Source organism: Panthera tigris, chromosome B1 (assembly GCF_018350195.1).
Source record: "Panthera tigris isolate Pti1 chromosome B1, P.tigris_Pti1_mat1.1, whole genome shotgun sequence".
In the NCBI taxonomy this organism is placed as follows: Eukaryota; Metazoa; Chordata; class Mammalia; order Carnivora; family Felidae; genus Panthera; species Panthera tigris.
In genome coordinates this window covers 168,499,009-168,507,864 of record NC_056663.1, presented here as the reverse complement: position 1 = coordinate 168,507,864, position 8,856 = coordinate 168,499,009, and positions in this window count along the sequence as shown.

Below are 8,856 nucleotides of genomic sequence, written 5' to 3'. Positions count from 1 at the left end.
AATGTATATAATGATACCAAATAATAGTAAGGGGGTGGGGGTCAATGAAATCACACACATGGTGCTTGAAGTATAGCTTGGTTTGATGATTTTGGAGAGCAATTTGGGAATCCTTTGTAAAGCTGAAGATCATCTACCTTACCAAGACACTACTCCATCTCTCTACCCTAGAACAACCCAGGCATTTGTGCACAGGGATATTCTTTCAGAAAATTTGTAATACAGGAAATAATCCACTTAACAATGAATAAATAGAGGCGCCTGGGTGGCTCAGTTGGTTAAGTGTCTGACTTCTCATCTCTCCTTAGGTCATGATCTCGGGGTTCATGGGATCGAGCCATATGTTGGGCTCTGCGCTGAAAGCACTGAGCCTGCTTGGAATCCTCTCTCTGCCTCTCTCTCTCTCTCTCAAAATAAGTAAACAAACTTAAAAAAACCCAGTGAATATTTTTATTTATTCAAACAGTTAGTATGCAAGATTTATAATGAATGGTCCAGGTCTACATGAGTAGACAGTTAATTTCAAAAGTGCAATGCTGAGTTAAGAAAAAAAAGTGCATTGTAAACGATACTTAAAGTATAATTTATGTAAAATTTAGCAATAGTACTATTTATGGAATCTAGATACATAATAAAAGTAAAAAAAAAAAAAAAAAGCCATGAACACAATACACACCAACAATAGGATAGTAGTTACTACTGGGGAAGAAAATGGCAGGTTGAGGATATAGACGTTATCTGTAGCATTTCACTTTTTAGAAAGCAAAGTAAGAATTGAAGTAGAGAAAGCAGAGTATTAACATACGTTAAACTTGGCATTTTAGCATTGCTTCATTTACATGTGTCTTTCACATTATCTTTTGTACTCTCTTATGTTTAAATGGTTTCCTGATTAAAAAGAAAAATAATTTCTAATTACCCACTGTGAAGGACTGAGTTCAACCAGGTGAATATAACTCCCATTGGTTTAAAACCAAAGTAGGGGAATTAAAGAGGTTTTCTCTTAAGCTGGCCAAGGAATAGCAAGAGGAATAATTTGTCAAGGAATGAACTTTGAAAATAGACCAGGATACATTGTTCTTTTCGTGGGAAATTATTCTGATACAGTCTTCTTTTAAAAAAAATCTTGATGAATTAACTTGTCCAGTGCTTATATTTTTCTCAGCAATAAAAAGTAATGATAACAATATTGCATAACACTTAATGAGCCCTTATTATATTCAGATTCTACTAAATTATTTCTATACTTTCTCACCTAATTCTCACAATGTCTCTGTGAAGTAGGTATTATTATAAACCACTTTTAAAGATGGGCTAAGTACTTTCCCTATTCACATAGTAGGGCTAGTGCATTACTGGCAAGAGTAACCGTTAGTATCATTTACTCTGTGAGAACAACGAATTAATAAGTAAGTCTGAAATATTTAAGGTAATGGAAACAGTCCTTCCAGCATCCCTCTGTCCTCATTTTGTATTGGATTACTCCATCGGTTGCTACTGAAGTAGTTTGATAATTAACTTTAGGGAGATTAAATTTATGTACTAACAGACCGTGTGCCATCCCCATTGAATATTCTATTTAATGGTCCTGTTTTTGTTTCAGTGTTAGGAAGTTAAAAACTAATTTTTGAATATGTAAACATTAGTTTAGATTAACAGGCATCTGTCTGAATGGAAAAGATATGCCTACATCTAAATTTTCTTCCAGCTCGAAAAATTTTGTGTTTGTATGGTTAGATTGATTAGAAACTAATTATACTTCTGAGAAATAATAATCTTTTTATTAAGAAATAGGAATAGTTCATTTGAGCATTTAAAGGATCTTCAAATTTAGAAACTGTAGGTAGAGTTTTAATATATTAAAATCAAAGCAGAAATATTGCCTAAAGTGTTACTCAAGTGTATTTGTTGCTCTCAGAAATTGGGAAAAGCTGGGGCATCTGGAGCCTCAGTGTGTTAAGCATCTAGCTCTTGGTTTCGGCTCAGGTTGTGATCTCAGAGTTCAAGCCCTGCATTGGGCTCTGAGCTGGCAGTGCTAAGCCTGCTTGGGATTCTCTCTCTCTCTCTCTCTCTCTCTCTCTCTCTCTCTCTGTCAAAATAAATAAATAAACTTAAAAATTAAAAAAAAATAGGCAAAAGCTGAGAATGGGATTGTCTTTAGGATCGGACTGTCGAAGTTTAGTTTCTAAAGTTATTTGGGAAGGAGCCTAATTTTTATTTTAGAATTAATTATAGTTAAATTTATTGGGCCTTCAAATGCTCCAATAAGCACCCGTTGCTTTTCAGATACTGAACTGTGCCTCTTTACAAGTGGGATTTCATTTAGGCCTAGCAACATTGTATACTCACTCTGCAGATGAGAAAACTGAGGATATGAGAGGGTGAGTAAAAGGCTCAAGGTTGCACAGCTTGAGAATAGCAGAGTCATGATTCAACCTGGAGCGGATCCATGTTGTCAACTCTCTACTTTTCTGCTCCCTTCAAGCTGTTAAGGGAACTCAATGTAAAAACCTCCCTATACTAGTTCAAGGAAAAAGAGGTGAATCTGAGCTCTGAAATCTGCAACACCTTTTGACGGCAGGCTGAACACATACTTACTTTTTATGAGAAACAGTCACAATTAAGGATAGCAACTTAAGGGACCTCAATAAGAGAATTTTAAAGGACTGGGGTAGAGTTTCCTGGAAAAAAATGTTCTGCTTGGAAGGCATGCTAGGGAACTATGAATGGCTTTTCTTCTTTTTAGCCATGAAAAGATTAGAAGTATAATATTCTGAACTATTTTCCAGGCAGAGAAACTGTATAAGAGTGTAAGAGAGAGAGCAGGATTCAGAATATTTTGTTTTCCTTATTATTACAAAAGCAAAATATGCATATGGTAGAAAATAAAATATTGACAAAGAAAAGAAAAAATTAAAAAATCTATAGGTATCACTGAGTGATAAATACCATTATTACCTTAGTGTTTACAACTCTCTCTGTATTCTTTAAAAATAAAATCATGCTGCTCAACCTGTTTTGTCACCTGACTAATCTTTTAAAGGTTAAAAGCATTTCTTTTTATTCTTTAGGGCATAAATGGAGCTATAGAAATGTCAATACAGTAAGTATATATCCACGAAGTTTTTAACTACCTTTCCATAAAACTTACTTTAATGAAGCATTATTTTCTTCTGTTCTGTATTCAATGTAGTTCATGACAATTGTGGTCAGGACTTTCATGAATTGAACAAACCTGTATGTCAATCATATGATTCTCCTTCCAGGTTAGAAGGCTAATCCAGGGCCAAAGTTAAAACAGAAATAACGATAATTTGTGAAAGGTAGAGGAGATCCTATAGAATGAATATTTACCTTACATGTGAGGAAAGTGAGAACTTCAAAATAATGTCCAAAGCCATACAACTTGTTGGTGAGAGCCCCTGACTGAAATCTAGCTGTGCTAACTTGGTCCATTGTTTTCTCTTCTACTGCACAAGGTTTCTCACTTAGGATCCCATCTCATGAGATTGCAGAATAGAGCACTGTGTTCTAGCTTTATGAGGAGCAATGTTTCCAACCTCCACACTCGGGGCCCTGCATAAAGAGGGCCTTGGAAACATCTCCACCATTAAGAAATTCCATGAAGCATAGTAATTGTTCCCATTACTCCTTAAAAGGCCTTTCTACCATTGGAGGAACAGAATGTCCATTCATTAATCTTAGAATTTAAGATAGCCATTGGAAAGATTTTTAATTTAGTTTTCAAAGTCCTATTACTGGCCTGTGAAGCATGGGGAGAGTTTAAGGTAGAGGGAGAAATGTGGAGCAGAAGCTGGCCAGGGAATAGCCAAAGGTTTAACTTCACCAATAGGAATGTTTTTCTTCTTTTTCCTTCCTTTATCAATTGTCATTGTCCCTTTGAAATCAGTAGTATTATTTTTTTAAATCTAACATATACTTACTGTAGTCAGATAATGAGCTCAGTGCTTTTATATACATTATCTCCTTTAATCTTATGAATCAAATTATGTTTTTTCCCATTGTACAGATTAGCTAACTGAAGCTCAAGTGACCTTAAAAGCCTCCTAGCTAGTAATTGCACTAGGATTCTTTGGATCTCTGGAACCCACGCTCTTTACTCTGCTGTTCTTTTCCTCTGATAAGCATCCATGAGGGGTTGAGGCCCAAAAACCCCAATCAAGGTGCAGAGTAAGCTTAGAATTGATCTGAACAGTGGTATGAAAAGGGAGGATCTAAGCCAAGACGCACGAAGCCCATGGCAATGAACTTTCTGAGTCCAGTACTAGGATTTTGATTTGTCTCACCATCCCGAGGTCAGGCCCCTGGGGTGGGGTGAGAAGGATCTAGTAACATCAGAATGACACTCCCAGCTGTACTTTTTGTCTAACAAGAGACGATGAAAGTTAGGAATCAGGGCAGACATCCAGCAGGTGTGCCGGCTCTGGGATTTATGCTAGATGTCCATTGTCACAAGGTATAGTTCACTCTGAACACCGTGTACCCAGGCACTGACCGATGGAACAGACCGATTCCAGAGCTCGTTCTTCCAGGTGTTGCTGTTGGATTGGAATCTAGAGAAGGTTGAAGCAAACGGAAGTCATCAGTCTGGGCTGTTGGGGGAGTCCTAAGCAGAGGGAAGCAGACCTCCCTTACCCACTGGAGCAATATTAATAGACATCATTAACAGGGATTTTTGATTCTATGGAATGACTTCTCTTTCTTGGACCAAGTTTATTTTATGTGTATTTGTTTTATTTTGTATATTTATAAATATATACAAACTTATGTATACATGTGTATGTATATACATACATATATATAAACATACGTATGTGTTTGTTTTGTTTTACATATGATCCCTATTTCCAAAGAAGAAACAGTGGTGGAACTGAGTCGGTGCAATTTACATGCTGTGTGTGGTTCTTGGCAAGTGAGAGGCAAAAGAGAGTGTGGTAAGGGTCAGGGTAGGGATGGGAATAGTGAGGATCTTCCAACTGAAGAAAACATATGTGCAAGTCACAATAGGGCGGTGAAGGAGCACATTCAAGGTAATAGATGCCACTCTGAGGGGTGGTGGGCCAGCTTTCTCTCTGTAGTGTTGTTGGTGGGGTATGCATATTTTTTAATTTGAATATTTGTAGCCAGAATTCTCAAAGTGTGGTCTCCAGACCAGCAGGACCAGAACCACCTAAGAACTTGTTGGTAATGCACATTCTCGCGCTCCATCCCAGACCTACTGAATTACAAAACTTGGAGTGGGACAGGTCTTGGATCCAGGTGACTGATGCAACTAACATTTGAGATTCATGGACCTGCAGTATTACAACATTTCATTGTCAGAGCAGTTGTATGGGTCAAGAAATATTATCTTTGTTTTACAGAAAAAAAAAATCAAGACATGTCCAGTTAGTGTTAGGTATCATGCCCAATTAATAAAAGAGCAAAGCTGAGCTTAAAATTCACTGTTACATGGTACAGTTTAGGCGCCGTGCTGCCTCCAGATAATTTTAACTATTAATTGAATTTAATCTTTGACTTAATCTGTTTGGACATTTTCTTCAGACGTTATTACACTTTCCTATTATATGTCCTCAAGTATTGTACCATGATATATATGTTACCTCTCACATAGCATTTAGATGATATAATAGGAGCTACCTTCTATATGAAATTATCTGGAAGAACTTTCAGATCAACTAACTTTCCTTCCTTTTCCCTTTAGCTCTTTTTCTTCCACAATTTATTTAAAAAATTCTCAATGCTGGGGCGCCTGGGTGGTTCAGTCCGTTAAGCCTCCAACTCTTCATTTTGGCTCAGGTCATGATCTCATGGTTCGTGAGTTCAAGCCCCTCATCGGGCTCTGCACTGGCAGTGCAGAGTCTGCTTGGGATTCTCTTTCCTTCTCTTTCTGCCCTTCCCTGCTCCTTTACTTTCTCTTTTGCAGAATAAATAAACAAACAAAAAGAAATACAGTTGTCAGTGCTATAAAAGTTCAAAGAATAGTCAAATAAGCAACACGTGTTTTTGCTAGAGTTACCAGTTACCATTTTTGCACATAAACTTTTCTCTCTTCCTGTGTGTATATCCGTGTGTATATGTGTTTGCATATCATACATGTTTTCCTGAGCTATTTGAAGATAAGTTGCAGATGTTATAACAATTCACCTCTAAATGATTTAGCATGTACCTCCAAGAAGAATAACTTTTTTTACACAACCACAGTACTACTCATACACCCTATTAAAGTGGCAGTTCATATTCAAATTTCTTTAATTATTAAAGAACAAGTCCCTTATAGTTTTTTACTTCAAGATCCAACAAAAATCATGCAATGCATTTTGCTGTCATGTCTTTTTAATCTCCTTTATCTACAATAGTCCCTCTGTCTTTTTTGTTTGCTTTCATGCCCTTGACATTTTTGGAATATGGGCTCATTGTCTAGAAGAATGTCCCGCTTCCCATTTGTGTATTTCCTGTTGCATCACGTTAGGAAGCACATGATGTCTGTTTGTGCCATTCTAGATTACGAACAATTTGGTTATTTACTTATTTGCTGTCTGCTAGATGTCTGCAACATAAAGGAATCCCTTCCTCTTGTAAATGCCAAGTGATATGTGAGATGATGCTTTTTTCAGCTTTTTTTTTTCAACTTTTCACTCAATGGTATAAGCATCAGTTTCACATAGGGAGTTGCAAAATGGTGATTTTTCTAATTCTATTTCTTTTTTTTTAAATTTTTTCATGTTTATTTATTTTTGAGAGAGAGACAAAGAGAGGCAGAGCATGAGCAGGGGAGGGGCAGACAGAGAGGGAGACACAGAATCCTAAGTATGCTCCAGTCTCCGAGCTGTCAGCACAGAGCCCTACATGGGGCTAGAACTCAAAAACCGTGAGATCATGACCTGAGCCCAAGTCGGTCACTCAACTGACTGAGCCACCCAGGTGCCCCTTTCTAATTCTATTTCTACATTTATTAACTGACATTCTTCTGTTCCATCATTTCCCCCTTTCTCCCCTTTATTTTGTGTGTATTATGTATTAGGTATGTATATACAAATTTAGATATGAATATGTATGTCTATATATGTTATCACCATTTACTATAATTTACATTATTCTTAATATTTTTTTTATTTAAGTCTAAGGTTAATCTATCATTTTTTGAAATATAAATGCATCATAATTTTTAATGAACGATACTATATGGTCACTGGGTTTGTACTAGATAGAAAAAATAGAAGAGATAAGATGATTTGTGTAGCCAATGGGACAGATCAGCCCTTTACTGGTCTAGTCTTTGTTACTCTTTACGATTTTGTTGAGAGATTTTGGGCAGAGTCAGGGGAGGAAAGATGGCCAGAGAGAATCTTTTAGATCGGGTTTTCCCCCCCAATTCCCGTATTTATAGCCTACTTTTATTTTTAAGAGAAATTTGCTTTGAATTAGGGTGCATTTTTACATTTTTGTGAGTTTAGTGGTTTTCAACAAGTATTTTATATACATGTGGATATGGTATATGTTATATAATTATGCTTTATATCTATACATATTCAATTTTTATGAGAAGAGGATCTCTATATTTTCTCTGAAATATGAGTCATCATCAGGTTTTAATATTGCTAAGGGGAAAAGAAATAACGAAGATTCAGAGACTCTTTTATGTTTTTTGAATAAAAGTTGTAAAATAGATCACAGTGGTTAGAGACAACTTTTACAATACATGAAAAATGTAAGCATGATGAGTTGTGAGAAAATAAAATTTGATTTGTGCTAGAGTGAGTGAATTGAGTTAAAGGTAGTAAGTTACTTCATTATTTTGAAGAGACTCAAAGCATTATTTAAAAAGTAGACTTGTTTTAGATAAAAAATGCCATGTTAAAGTTAAATTATTAAAAAAATCTTAGGGGGGTGTCTGGTGGCTCAATCGGTTAAGCCTCTGACTTCAGCCCAGGTCAGGATCTCAAGATTTGAGCCCTGCCTAGGGCTCTCTGCCCTCAGCACAGAGCCTGCTTTGGATCCATTGTTCCTCTCCGCCCCTCCCGCCCCCCTCCTCCAGCCCCTCCCCCACATGCATGTGCATGCTTTACACTCAAAAATAAATAAATATTTTAAAAGATCTTATCATTTAGACTTAGTCTTGTGAATTAATATTACATACACTTTAAAAAGCACAATAGAAAAAAAAACTTGGGAAAAGTAGGATTCTCTTCAAAATAGAGATTAAGAAAAATCAAAGTAGCTGAATATAATGATTTCCTAGCTGTGTTCCTTCTGGTTTTCTTGAAAACTGTGCCCTCTAAGTGCTGGTAAAGCTCAGAAAAAGCTTAAATCAGTGGTTGGGTAAGTGGGTTGGATATTAGAAGTGCATCTGCAAAACTTCAGAACAAATCTGTTACTTTAAGTAAAGCTCCCAGGAATTCATTCTCCTGATTCTTTCATTAAAGGATGTATAAGTGTAGGATAACCACTTAGGGGATGGAAATTTCTCAGAGTTTTTTGAGAAAAGAATTCGAGGCAAAATATCTCAATCTTTTAGGTGCAAGCAAGGCTGCCGTGGACTGTTGGACAGTTTGTGCCCTGCACTAGGGCTCCTGGCTGGGAGGAGAGTGGGGGCCATGCTCTGGGTGGCAATCTATGTACGGGGGCAAAGATCAAGAGGTTCAGTCTGGAAGAAAGGATGCCTTTCTGTAATTTGCACAGAGGGCACATAATGGCCTATGTTAAACCTGGCCACAATATTGGTGAAATTTAGAAATAATTCTCTCTCTTTCTTTTTTGAAGTAATTTTTGTTTTTTTTTTTAAAATCTTCATTTATTTTGAGAGAGAGAGAGAGAGAGAGAGAGATCAAGGGA